This window comes from Schistocerca nitens, chromosome 7 (assembly GCF_023898315.1).
Source record: "Schistocerca nitens isolate TAMUIC-IGC-003100 chromosome 7, iqSchNite1.1, whole genome shotgun sequence".
In the NCBI taxonomy this organism is placed as follows: domain Eukaryota; kingdom Metazoa; phylum Arthropoda; class Insecta; order Orthoptera; family Acrididae; genus Schistocerca; species Schistocerca nitens.
The window spans coordinates 30,078,051-30,093,378 of record NC_064620.1 but is presented as its reverse complement, the minus strand read 5'-3'; positions in this window follow the sequence as shown (position 1 = coordinate 30,093,378).

The window sequence follows — 15,328 nt, the reverse complement described above, 5'->3', positions numbered from 1 at the left end:
AAGTTTTTCCACCCACCACCCCACAACTGTATCCTGAAGACCAGGCCACGGCCGATCACAGAGGACTGTAATTTTGCTGTAAGGACACGATAGTAGGGCCTCAGCACTACATGGAATCTGGCATGTGAACTCACTGTACCTACTGGACGTGTTGCATTGAGGCAAACGTTGCGCAGAAGGCTTCAGCAAAGTGACTTTTATTGTCGGAGACCTGCTGTGTGTGTACCTCTGATACGTGTTCACAGATGCGAACGTCTAGAGTGGAGTCAGCAACACGCCACCTGGACGGTCGCACAATGGACCAATGTTGTTTTCACAGATGAGTCCAGATTTAGTCTGGAGAGTGATTCCCGGTGGATTCGCATCTGGAGGGAAGGTGAAACACGATTTGGGGAGCCAGACATTCTGGAAAGAGACTGATATCGAGGAGGATACATAATTCTGTGGGCAGGGATTATGTTTACCACTCAGACCCCTCTTCATGAAATTGTACGGATGAATCGGCAAGGTTTAACAGCTGTGAAGTATCGTGACGAGATCTTCGGACCTCATTTACGGTTGTTGTGAGGTGCTGTGGGCCCAGACTTCGTACTGATAGACGATAAGCTTCGACCTTCGTCGTTATCATGCCTGTATTGCTGCCAGAGGAGGTTACACCCCATACTGAGCACATTAAGCAGTTGTCGAAATGTGTGAGCAAAACCGTTAAGTTGGAACAGACGAAGAACGTTTATTTCTTTCATTATGCATGTTGCAGTTGTTTACGTTCTGTATTCTTTAAATTGTTTCTACTATATTATCACGTATTTATACTGTTTTGTGGCAAAATAAACGCAATCTTCCAAAATTTCCGTTTGTTGCTTTCATTTTGGACACCAGCGTATTTGGTCCTGGGAGCTCAGTAATCGCTTGTGGCAGTTCATTTCGTGACTAGAGGAACTGTAATTTTTTCATTAAAAAAGAGAACAGGGCTCCCTAGTTCTGACACGGCAAAAGTCGTTAGAAGACTGTCGACTTCGGCCGGCTGAGGTTTTCTGTTTGACCGCTGCCAACCTCAGCTAGCGTGAAGCGATTGTTGTTAATGCTTTTACTTGTAAGTGTCAAAAAAATTCCTAGTCTATCACAGGCAGCGCCAGATAATCTTTCCGCACTTTGGGCAGGGGCAAACGGTGGTATTTACGGAGTAAAGCTAGAAAAATAATCAATAATATCGCTGAATATTTTGAGCAGGGGAGCAACAACAATGAGTTTCTCTATCCCTCTGTCTCAGCCGATGAGAGGGACAGTGTCGTACAAAGAATCAAGATTCACTATTGTGAGAAGAATTCGGAAAATTTCAGAGATAATCCTGGGAAATTATCAGAAATTCTCGGCAAAGAAAGATAAATTTCATTTCAGATTTTTCAGTTTGACATTGCTTTGAGAACCACCTTCCACTTTGAATTATTCCAAAGTGGTACTTTGTGTGTGTGTGTGTGTGTGTGTAAAGTTCAACGTTATTGATTGTAGGTATTCCAGGGGCTGTTTACCTTACAAGCAGACGTACTGTAATGACAAATGCAGTTACGTAGGTCAGGGTCGCAGATATTATCAGACCCTGCAATCTATTACCCTGGTGGGCCATCTTTTATGGGTAATGGAAAAACAATCCTGTGATCCACTAGATGACTAAATCCGCAATAACAGCGGAGATTATTAGGAGAATGTAAGTCGGTCCGAAAAGCCGCACTCATAAATGTCATTTTCAGGGGGCTGTAACATTATGCCTACGTAGGCGAGTTATGTGACTCCCTAGAATTGGTAGGAGCCCAGCAAGGCGACCTACATGGCACTGCCCATGTACTAAGGTAAACAGCGGTGTGAGCAGAAAAGAGTAAATCACACAGTATGTGGATAGTCATCGGTCGCTTAGCTGGAGGGTGGACAATGCAACAGAAATGGTTGGGTATATGACAGTCTGAAATATGGCTTCTTACAACTCTTAGAAATTCTATAATGAATCATAGTTACATAAGAGAGCAAATCTGTATAGATCTGTTAGATCAGAGAAGTAAGGAACATCCAATGAAACAATAATCATTCTAACATCTTAAAAATATAAAAGTTAACATTTTACAGTGATTAAACATTTTCACAATGAACCTTAGAATTAGCATCTCTTAAGTGATGATAGCATTGCAGATGATAGCATTGCACTATATCATCCCTGAAAGCTATATATCTGTGACTATTTTATTTGTTGATTTATTATGCATTTATATATTTTTCGTTATGAATATATGTTATCAGAAGATCATATCCTTCACAGTAACACAGAGACTGTGTGCAGCTTGAATACTTCATATCTTTCAATGCGTGTGCAGATATTTAAATAGTTATTACAGCTCATATTAAAAACTCTGGTAATTTAAAAGTGGTCACTTACATATGTTAAATGACACCACCACTGAAATGAGAAGCAAAAGACACTTCCACCAAGTTGAATAAATAATTATTTAAACAATATTAAGCAATATACTGCTGTCTTTTAGTGTGAGTGCATTTGTGCAAGAATGTTGGTTTATTTATTTCTGAGCGCATGATTTATTTATATTTGTTATGGATGGTCTGAGTGTGGGTGAATGTTTATATTATTTCTTTATTTAAATATTGTTGTAATATGTTAGTTCAAGTTGGGAAGTGTCAAGTAGAGCCAAAATCTTGTCTGTAGAACATAAGCACAATATACACTACTGGCCATTAAAATTGCTACACGACGAAGATGACGTGCTACAGACACGAAATTTAACCGACAGGAAGAAGATGCTGTGATATGCAAATGATTAGCTTTTCAGAGCATTCACACAAGGTTGGCGCCGATGGCGACACCTACAACGTGCTGACATGAGGAAACATTCCAACCGATTTCTCATAGGCAAACAGCAGTTGATCGGCGTTACCTGGTGAAACGTTGTTGCGATGCCTCGTGTAAGGATGAGAAATGCGTACCGTCACGTTTCCGACTTTGATAAAGGTCGGATTGTAGCCTATCGCGATTGTGGTTTATCGTATCGCGACATTGCTGCTCGCGTTGGTCGAGATAAAATGACTGTTAGCAGAATATGGAATCGGTGGGTTCGGGATGGTAATACGGAACGCCGTGCTGGATCCCACCGGCCTCGTATCACTATCAGTCGAGATGACAGGTATCTTATCTGCATGGCTGTAACGGATCGTGCAGCAACGTCTCGATCACTGAGTCAACAGATGGGGACGTTTGCAAGACAACAGCCATCTGCACGATTAGTTCGACGGGGTTTGCAGCAGCATGGACTATCAGCTAGGAGACCATGGCTGCGGTTACCCTTGACGCTGCATTACAGATAGGAGCGCCTGCGATGGTGTACTCAACGACGAACCTGGGTGCACGAATGGCAAATCGTCATTTTTTCGGATGAATCCAGGTTCTGTTTACAGCATCATGATGGTCGCATCCGTGTTTGGCGACATCGCGGTGAACGCACATTGGAAGCGTGTATTCGTCATCGCCATACTGGCGTATCACCCGGCGTGATGGTATGGGCTGCCATTGGCTACACGTCTCGGTCACCTCTTGTTCGCATTGACGGCACTTTGAACAGTGGAAGTTACATTTCGGATGTGTTACGACCCGTGGCTCCACCCTTCATTCGATCCCTGCGAAACCCTATACTTCAGCAGGATAATGCACGACCGCAAGTTGCCGGTCCTGTACGGGGCTTTCTGGATACAGAAAATGTTCGACTGCTGCCCTGGCCAGCACATTCTCCAGATCTCTCACCAACTGAAAACGTCTGGTCAATGGTGGCCGAGCAAATGGCTCATCACAATACGCCAGTCACTACTCTTGATGAACTGTGGTATCGCATTGAAGCTGCATGTGCTTGTACACTGAATCCAAGCTCTGTACGACTCAATGCCCAGGCGTATCAAGGCCGTTATTACGGCCAGAGGTGGCTGTTCTGGGTACTAATTTCTGAGGATCTATGCACCCAAATTGCGTGAAAATGTAATCACGTGTTAGTTCTAGTGTAGTATATTTGTCCAGTGAATACCCGTTTATCATCTGAATTTCTTCTTGGTGTAGCAATATTAATGGCCAGTAGTGTATTTTTGGTTGGGATGTCTTCAGCCAATAATAGTTAGACAGTGGCAGAACACTACTAGGGTCAAGTGGAGGCAAATACTGAGTGAGACGGTCACGAGAGCGATTCAGGACGTTTTACCTTAGTTCTGGGAGAAGTCGGGCTTGTGTGTGGTAACATATGTTATGCCGTTGTGTGGGTGATACTTTCTGGGTCCTGAATAGTCGCTAAAATACTCTAACTTTTGTAGGGACTTTCGAGAGGTCTGGATGTGCTCCAGTGCAGAACTTTAAACTTCCTGCTTGCGTTATGGAACTCAAAATAGACAGTCTATGAGTTTCTCCTCGTTATCTCTCGTGTGTTAGTGGGTAAACTGTCATGCTGAACTCTGAATTATTGTGAGCTGGCTAATATTCTGTGTATTTTGATCACGGGATGGACCTAGTTTTTCACATGTCTTTGAAGGCTGTTTAGCTTGTCGATTTGCTATCATTCTCGTAACAGTCTCAACACTACTACACTGTTAAAAAGAATTAAGAGAACCGATGAATCGTCGTCTGGCATGTTAAATCTATTTTGACAGAGGCAGCTCCACCACTCTCAATGCATGCATCTTAACTTTCAATGTATGCAACAGATAAAAATCATTCGTCAACTTTTCGTTTTAACATGCATTACAGCATCAGGTGGTTCCTCAGAAGGAAGTGAGTACCAATGTCCGTCTTCTAGTGAGTACGCAGATGGAAGTTGTCTTTTGTGGACGTTGTATTCAACCGAGCAAATGCAACACGACATCTTAATGCAATGTAAGTTGCAAGGGCGGTCTGTTTGCTTAGAAAAGGATGATTTTGCCTTCGTGTTACTGCGGATGCCAATGTTTGTCCATCTGTCTGTCATACATAGGTTGCGGACACGCTACAAGGAGACAGTTTAATGCACAAAGCGAGTTGGACAATGTCGCTGATGCATAACACCCCATGAGAAGACCGATATTCGGTCATTTCTGCTTCGCAGACTCCACCGGAACGTTGCAAGACGAGGGCCACTGGAGCCGCTGTGTCCAATCAGACTGTAATGAATAGATCATGAGAAAGGAACGTACAACCCAGACGTCCAGTTAGAATACCTCACTTGAGATGACAGTTTGCACCTCGCCTTCTGTCCTACAGTTCCCATGTCAACTGTCAACTTCGTCACTGGCGAAACGCGTTATTCACAGAATAGTCCAGATACCTCTGACACAAGGTGATGGCAGTGTTCGTCTTTGGAGACCCGTCGTCAGCGATACCTCTCAGGCGTTGTCCAGGAAAAAGACAGATTTCCAAGGTACTGTGATTTTGTGGCGAGACATCAATGTTGACAGTCAGTCCATCGTCACGTTACCGCTACGCAGTAAATCGGACAGATCGTGTGTGGGCCATGTTGTGGATGCTGCAGAGAGTGGTGGCCTCGAATTCCTTGATTCCTTTTAATGCCATGTAGCGGTAGTGAGCAGGGATTTCTTGCGAATCTTGGACACTGAAGTAATGGAATGGCCGGCGGTGAGTCCCATCCTAAAGCATATCATGCATATGTGGGATGTGGCTGACAGTTGTGTTCGTATTCGTCCTACTCCACTACGGGCTCTCCAAGATCTTTCATGGTCTCTCAGTGAGGAATCGGAATGTTTTCCATAGGGTGACCTCTGCAGACTTATACCGAGCATAACACATAGGTGTCAAGTAGTGATAAACGCTCACAGAGGGCATACACGTTTCTGGAGCCCTCATAGTCCAGTAAAAAAACATCCAGTATAACCCAATGAATTATTCCTTCCTCTTGATTTGCATCACCTGTCGGACACTGTTCTTTTTATGTAAACTATCAAGGCTGTAATGATGTTTTGTTGAGTACTCAATGTGTAAAAGATAAAGGTATAATTTAGTAACATACCTAGCCTCAGTTATTTCTCAGCAGTGTATGCCGGTCTCACAAAGTCGTTGTCCTAATTCTTTTCAGCGGCGTATATTGCATTTTATAAGGTTATCTTTCTGTCAGTGCCATGACTGGTTATCGAAGGATCACTTTCTGTTTGTTTAACAATACTTTCTTGCATAAACAGTATATAGCAGAATATAGCGTTACATAGCAGAATTCTCTGGTGTCGTCATTATTAATTACTTATTTATATATTATTTAATAATTATGTATATTAGTTCGCAATTCTAGCCAATGCATAGACTATTTGACTACAAGGTCAGAGCTACAGCTTATTATACGCAGAGAGTTAGCTGCAGGGAATGAAAGCGGACCTATGCGGCTCGACAACACGACACTATCAAGCTATTCTTTTTAAACAAAGTCGCGTGTAGCCTAGTAACCCAAATAGCGAGCAACATCAGGTGCAGCCGCGGTTGGTTGGTTAGTTGTTTGGAATGCCGGTTACAGAAGTTACTAATCAGCAGCATATCCGTTAGGTAACGTCGGACGGCCATCTCTCGCGTTCTATTGATAACATAGATAATGGGGCAAGTGTTTCGGATAACCCTTGGTCTTTGTATACCTATCGGAAGAATGGGAATAGTGTACCTATCCCACAGTACAGGGTCAAAATTTAAAGAATATGCACTTCCTTCAGCCCAGTAAAATTGAGAAAATTTATTGATTGTTATGTCTAAGGTGTGAGTTAGGTTGGGCCTCACATGACTTATATACGGACGGTCCCTGAGAAAACCCCGAAAGGTTATGATTTGTGGGTTCCATAAGTACCAGTTGTGGGGGTGGTCTCTTCTATAATTTCTATTCATGACAAATCGTCGAAATTTTAGCCGTATGGTCGTAAGATGGTGTTCTCACGGAATTTCGAAACTTTTTTGGTACTAACAAACTACCTGTTAGCTTCCGTCTAAAATTCTTGCCTGACTTTTGTTTGATGATTTTTCCGATTGTTTTCCATCACGAGTGGCTGGCACTGTCAAAGCTTCACCCTCCGTTATTGGTAGTGGAAGCCGGGTGAAGCTTTACAAAGCCAGCCAGTAGTGATGGCGGAACGTTACCCTAAGAACCTGAGACAGAAGCTAATAGGCCGTTCGTCAAACAGTGTCCACGATAACCCTATCAATTTTTTTTATCATTATTCGTTACCCAGATCCAGAGGTTCAAAGTTACCGTACTTAAGCACGTAATATCGGGTGCGACCCATTAATGTAGTTTTAAGAGAGGTAGTGAACTCACGGAAATGGATCGGGGATCATCGTAAGGATTCTGAGGTCACGAAAGTATGGTTTTCGTTGCCATTTTTTCTCTAATAAAACTTTATGACGAGCTGTTCTGTATAAAAGGGAAGTTCTCTCCTATATAGGTTGTCTTGACCTGGAAATTGTTCGATGGTGGCCAATGGCAACATAAATATCTTACAAAAATCAATTTGTCATACGAAATTCTTTGTAACTGCAAACCAAACACCGCATCTTTTTGTACACTGTAGATATATTCTAAAAATGTTGCATTTTTATCTAAATTTGCGTAAAGTGAACTTGCATTGGAAGAAGACGATGTTGTTTTAATGTTATGTTCTGCAGGTTTACTTGTTGTTTATGTGTCTCAAAGTATGAAAGCGCGACGATATATATATAAACAAATTGTCAAAATTTTACTGACCTACAGAATTAGTTTTATATAAGTGGCTGTCTCTGCTGTAACAGGGTAAAATAGGGGACCAGGTGAAAAATGCTCCTATCGGAGCATAAAAAACTCAGATATGCTCCTCTTTAAAAGGCTCTGACAGAAAAGAGGACAACCAGATGCTTCATTCCCTATTCGCCTTCCTCATTAAAACTTTTAACATGCGAACTTATTCACATGCCTTTGTCCTGAAAGAGAATAGCAGAGAGTTAGTGACGGTGGAAGTAGACAGCGCCAATGGGAGAGAAAGAGAGAGTGATGTTGAGAGAGAAAGTGGCAGTGAAAGAGAAAGAGAGATGGATGAAGACAATGGCAGTGGGAGGTAAAGAGAGAGGATGTGGTGATGGTAAGTGAGAGACAGTGACAGTAAAAGAGAAACAGGGATGTATGGAGATAGTGGGGGCAAAAGAGAGACGAGACAATGGAAATGGAAAAGAGATATTAGTGTATACCATACATTGGCTTGGGGAATCTGGATGCCCGCAGACCGGTTATAACAGGAAAAAAATTGCCCACTTTTCGTCAACCCTTACACCCATCTGTTAAAACCGCGAGAAAGCCATCCCAAAGGACGTGTGTGGAGAGGAGACAATGGTGGGCGAAGAGAAAGGCAGCTGACTGTAAGCACGAGGACAGAGACAGTGGCAGTGAGAGGGAAAAAGAGTGGGTGAAAGAGAATGGTAGTGGGATAGAGAGACGTGTCGGAGAAGATTGGTAAGGAAGAGCTAGAGAAAGGAATGGTAGTGGCACAGAGGGAGGCAGACCAGTGGGAGAAAAAGGAGACAGTTGGTGAGAGACATATATAGGTAGCGGTAGTGACCCGAAGAGGCTGTGAGGCGTCGGTTCATTGAAACCTCCTCCTCCCATACGATTTGAAATTAAATTCTAATTACGCGTTTTCCATAGTAATTTTGATATCAAGTTATTAATTTTATCCCACAATCTCAGACATTCTTTTTCCCTTTAACTTTTAGAATTTATTGAGGTGCATGAATTCCTGGGAACTGGGCAGAAGTCCTGTCAGGCTGCAATTAATGGAGAAAGAGTTGCTCGTGTGACAGCTGACCGTGAGGGAGGACCAAAGGCGACCAAAGTAGTTTTGTAGAGATTCGGATTTTCGGTCCACTTTCACTACCTGCCACGAACTCATCGACGGGTTCTATCGCACCTCCTAGGCGTCTGCACACGGAAGGAAGACGAGTACAACAGGGAGCTGACCTGGGGATGAACAGACTAGGGTCCTAACTGCGATACGGTCGGCAGTTTGGCGCCAAGGGCTGCCGTCTCACAAAGGAATTTATGAATGTAGAATACACGAAACGGAACGCTACGGCCGAGATAAAATCAATCCCAGCCTCGTGGAAACAGGACGCCACTTAGAGCTGCATGTACTGTTTTTAGCTGGCACCCTTGTGCGGGAGGTAAAACGAGCTCGCATCTGTATGTGGAAATGGAGCAGCAGAAAGTATTGGGAGCGAATCTGCCCTCTTGTACGAACGTGGCTGATTGGCCGTTCTGCGGTAGTCACACTGCTGGGAGATCAAAAATTCATGATTTAAATAACAGAAAACTGCACCAGTTGCGTACTTTTTCGTGCCAAGCGCAACGCGTTTCGAGAATTTATTCTCAATTCAAATGCACTTAGTTACATAAATATTTTAATGATGTTTTCATGTGTGCCTTTCTGCTGCTGTTCTGTATTTGTCTCTTTCAGATTACACTGCAGCCGGAAAACCGGACAAATGAATGTTGCAATGTTTTTGTATGCTAATATTAGAGCCAGTATGTTTGTTTTTCTACCTACAGGTATTGCGACTCCTCCGTTGCACAGACGTGCACCATCACCCGCACTGTTTGCTTCTGTAAACAAAACATGATGCAGAGATATGCTGTAGTACTGTTGGGCCACACTCATTTCAAAATACTTCCTGCAAACGTGACGTTATTTTGACGTCGCACGTAACATCGACGACCACAGAAACTGCTATCGACTTTCGTTAACATTAGATACGAACCTCTGACAAGACTTCATGCGTGCTTATCGGAGATTTTTAAAAACACCTCCTTTTCAGTACGACTTATTAAAATTATTGTTATAATTGAAAGTCACATAATGAGTTATCGACGTTTAATGCTATCGTAAAAGAGTGCTCTCTCTCACGAATGAGCTGTTATCTTCAGTAACTTGAAAATAAGCTTGTATTATAACTTGCGGCATGCCGTCTCAAGGTAACGACGCACTGAAAATTTATCACAGACACGTCATAATTATCATTACATGTTAGTTAATAACGTATCAACGATATAAGCCATCAAGTGTCACTATGGTATCCAAGACAGGAGGCTGACTTCACACGATGAAGTGACAGGGTTGTGGATAATGTCGTGGGTGATGCAGTCAAAAAACGAAGGTTCACATTCCATCACATGGAAATATTTTATTTTTCATCTTAGTATTGTTAACACATTCTGAGACTTTCCTATGAACATCATAGAAGTATGTTCAGCAATATTCGATGTTATTTATATTTCCATCTGGTCAGACAAAGAGGGATGACACAACTATTTGGCTATATCAGAGCGTATCATTAGGCAGGGACCAACGCGGACAGCTTTAAATGCTGTTACTCATACGAGAAGCAATATTATTTCTTGTTACAAATATTTCTCCGTTTGCTCCCGAATACCGCATTTGCCGATATCCGAGTGTTCGGTGAGGCAGGAACATCGGAGGACAGCTTTAATTTCTGCGACTGAAACGAGCACCAATAACATTCATATTCATTCTTGTCACAAATGTTTTGCTATTCATTTCCGAATATGTGACTATTTCCGAGTGTGTGGCTGGGCAGGAACCTAAGAGGACAGCTTTAACTGCTGTGGCTGAAACGAGCGCTATAACATTCATATTCTTCCTTTTCACCGATATTTAGCTCTTTATTTCCAAAATATGTGACAGTTTCATCTGCATCTACCTCTACATCCACACTCCGCAAGCCACCTGAAGGTGTGTGGCGGAGGGTACTTTGAGTACCTCTATCGGTTCTCCCTTCTATTCCAGTCTCGTATTGTTCGTGGAAAGAAAGATTGCCGGTATGCCTCCGTGTGAGCTCTAATCTCTCTGATTTTATCCTCATGGTCTCTTCGCGAGATATACGTAGGAGGGAGCAATATACTGCTTGACTCCTCGGTGAAAGTATGTTCTCGAAACTTCAACAAAAGCCCGTACCGAGCTAGTGCGCGTCTCTCATGCAGAGTCTTCCACTGGAGTTTATCAACCATCTCCGTAACGCTTTCGCGATTACTAAATGATCCTGTAACGAAGCGCGCTGCTCTCCGTTGGATCTTCTCTCTCTCTTCTATCAACCCTATCTGGTACTGATCCCACAGTGGTGAGCAATATTCAAGCAGTGGGTGAACAAGTGTACAGTAACCTACTCGCTTTGTTTTCGGATTGCATTTCCTTCGGATTCTTCCAATGAATTTCAGTCTGGCATCTGCTTTACCGACGATCGACTTTATATGATCATTCCATTTTAAATCACTCCTAACGCGTACTACCTAGATAATTTATGGAATTAACTGCTTCAAGTTGCTGACCTGCTATATTGTAGCTGAATGATAAGGGATCTTTCTTTCTGTGTATTCGCAGCACATAACACTTGTCTACATTGAGATTCAATTGCCATTCCCTGCACCATGCGTCAATTCGTTGCAGATCCTCCTGCATTTCAGTACAATTTTCCATTGTTACAACCTCTCGATGTACTACAACATCATCCGCAAAAAGCCTCAGTGTGTAACGCCGGAAATGCATATCCTCGTATTTCCATCTATTGTACTGTAATTTTTTTTCCTTATTTTGTTACCTGAATATATGACGTTTCTGTGTCTTTATATATTGTAATTGTTTTACTGTTTGAATATATATATTTATGCATTTATGTTGGTTTGTTTTGTGAATATTATTTGTATTTATACGCTGGGTCTGGCATAGGGAAAACTATGCTATCGAACGAATACATCGATAGGTCGTGTGGAGAACCAAAGTGTTGAGGATCTTTGGTAGTGTTAACTCTATCGCGTGGAGCGCGGGCAGAGGGGGAGTCTGGCTGGGGTGGTGCAGTGGAGTAGGTGTGTTGTGTGAAGCTCAAAAATGGTTCAAATGGCTCTGAGCACTATGGGACTCAACTTCTCAGGTCATTAGTCCCCTAGAACTTAGAACTAGTTAAACCTAACTAACCTAAGGACATCACACACATCCATGCCCGAGGCAGGATTCGAACCTGCGACCGTAGTGGTCTCACGGTTCCAGACTGCAGCGCCTAGAACCGCACGGCCACTTCGGCCGGCTGTGTGAAGCTCCCGCGAGTTGCCGCGCTTTCGGGATTTGGCAGCATGTAATTGCGCTCGACTTGCGATGATAGTTTCTGACATGGTGTCGCGGACGGGAAGCATTAGCTGGCGCACATCAAGAGCCCGTTTCGTCTGGTGACCGTGTCGAGAAGAAGGCGCGCCAACATCCAGCTTCTTCAACAGCGACGGCCGACAATGAGTGACTGTCGCCACCTTCTCGATCGACGGCTTCAAACCTTCAATCAGCCAACAAGGAAGACTGGAAGGACGTAAAGCTTTAGAACTGTATGGCAGACCTCAGCTTTCCAAACTTTTAAAATTGTTGCATCACAAAATTACAGCAACTTAGCATGAACCTTTGTTGCTCATTGTCCCAATTGCATTGCCAAGCAGGGTCCCTTCCTTTTCCGAAATGAGCCCGAGTGTCGTTGAAATTCAAACGCCAGCATCATTAGATTTCACTGCTTTAATTTCAAAGTTCAGTTAAGGTATTCATAGCTGGCTACAATATTTAGACTGCACAAGCACAAATTAAGAGTGCGAGTTTTGTTACCGTATTTTAGTTGCCTGTGACTGCAGCTCAGCTTGGTACGTACTAAATTTTACTATTGTTAATTGTTCAGAATCATTTAATTCAAGTTCAAAGTTAAATCTCTTATTTCTAAATTGCGTAGATTCAAGTAGCTTTTGAAATGATTCTTGAGGTAGTCCAAGACTAACCGTATTTTACTGAATTTCTATGTGCTTCAGAAAGAAAGCTCACTATTAACCTCAGTCACTAAATTAACTTTCGATTTTCCGGTTTTATTAATTCTTTTGCTAATTTAAGTCAGAGTGTAGCGAAATTCATTACTTCTGACAAACTGTCAGTTTTCACACTACACGTGTCAACCTTCAGTTGCCACGCTTCTAGTGCTAATTATATGTGTAATAACCTTTCTTTTTTCAATTACTACAGTAATTGTCCTTAGGACTGGCGACCGTAATTTCCCCCAAATCTCAAATATCTAATTACTGCTAGTTAATTGTTAACGTAACGGCCGCACATTTACTTTCTTTATTAACTTTACCCCTTTTCAAAATTAATTTCCACCAGTTTCATTTGCATTTTTCCTTTCATTTAGATGTAACCCTTTCCTCCCTCTTTACCGACAGATTAACTTCGGTGACGATTGCTTTTCCCAAATTTCCATTAGGTACACGCGGTTTAATTTTTCACTGTCATTAAGGTCGATAAGTGAGGGGGAGGTTACAAGTGAACTTCCGATGCTATCCACTAGGTGATTTACATATATTGTGAACAGCAACGGTCCTGCGACACTCCGCTGTGGAACACCTGAAATCGCTCTTACTTCGGAAGACTTGTTTCCATTGAGAATGACATGCTGCGTTCTGTTATCTAGGAACTCTTCAATCCAATCACACAATTTGTCTGATAGTCTATATGCTCTAGCTTTGTTCATTAAACGACCGTGGGGAACTGTATCGAACGCGTTGCGGAAGTGAAGAAACACAGCATCTACCTGGGAACCCGTGTCTATGGCCCTCTGGGTCTCGTGGACGAATAGCGCAAGCTGGCTTTCACGCGATCGTCTTTTTCGAAACCCATACTGATTCCTACAGAGCAGATTTCTAGTCTCCAGAAAAGTCATTATACTCGAACATAATACGTGTTCCAAAATTCTACAACTGATCGACGTTAGAGATATAGATCTACAGTTCTGCACATCTGCTCGACGTCCCTTCTTGAAAACGGGGATGACCTGTGCCCTTTTCCACTGTTTTGGAGTAATCTAACAGTGCAGCTTAAATTTCTGCGAGTGAATGGAGGAGCAATAACATTCATACTCTTCCGTGTCATGAAGTCGATAACAATCCCTGCGGTCATCGAAAGTGTTGTGAAATGAGTGTTAACGCAGTATGATTTCCGAAAGAGATTGTGTACAGTCAGAGTTGTTACATTTTTGGAGGATAATATTATACATACAAAATTACGAAATTTATATCACCATTTGAGGCTACTGACATTAGATTGTTTTTCTTTAATTGTAAATGTTGAGTATAGTCTACGAGGTAACTTACATATTTATGGAAATTACTACAGTTATCATAGGCCGGAGAAGCATTTGAAAAAAATCAACTGATTCGTTATCTGGTTTGTCACGAGAACATTTTTCTCCTTCCTTTTTGTGGTGTAAAAAAAGTCAGGCATGAAAGCCGCTTGCCGGCCGCGGTGGTCTCGCGGTTCTAGGCGCGCAGTCCGGAACCGTGCGACTGCTACGGTCGCAGGTTCGAGTCCTGCCTCGGGCATGGATGTGTGTGATGTCCTTAGGTTAGTTAGGTTTAAGTAGTTCTAAGTTCTAGGGGACTGATGACCACAGCAGTTGAGTCCCATAGTGCTCAGAGCCATTTGAACCAACCATGAAAGCCGCTTATGGCGACCCGAATTTTTCAACTTTTTCTCAATTAATAAATTAATTTACTTGATCACATCATTCATTAATTGTTATCCAAGTCATTAGTAATGTATATTGGTATGATCTTGAAACCACAACTTAGTGTTCTGGGCACTATTAATTGCAGATTGAACTTCAGGTAACAGTAGCGTAGGCCTAATGCACACACATTCACCGAGCGCTGGGTGTTCGTAGGGGCTCCTGCAATACAGGATCCAGCATGTCAGGGAGTAGTACGAACATTATGTTATGTACAGCCCGAGTGGCCATACTTATCGCTGTGTCATTCGAACAAGACACAGCCAGGACAAAAGCACCACAGGCGCTAAGATGCGAGCTGGTGCCAATACCATAGAGACTCACTGTTGTGGCGTAGTAAGACAACCACGCCACTTGGAAGTAGCCGAAAGGCACGCGTTAACTCACGCAGGCTGGTAGATAGGTCTGAAACAGGATACGTAATGAATGCTATAAAGAAAAGTACGTAGCTCCTGGAATACTTAACTTTAATCCATCCTTGTGGTACATCGCTCTTGACGATACAAGTGAGACTCTGTAGATCATGCAATGTAATACTAATGGCGCCTTGCTAGGTCGTAGCCATTGACTTAGCTGAAGGCTATTCTATCTGCTCTGCAAATGAGCGAGGCTTCGTCAGTGTGCATCGCTAGCTACGTCGTCCGTACAACTGGGGCGAGTGCTGGTCCGTCTCTCGAGACCTGCCGTGTGGTGGCGCTCGGTCTGCGATCA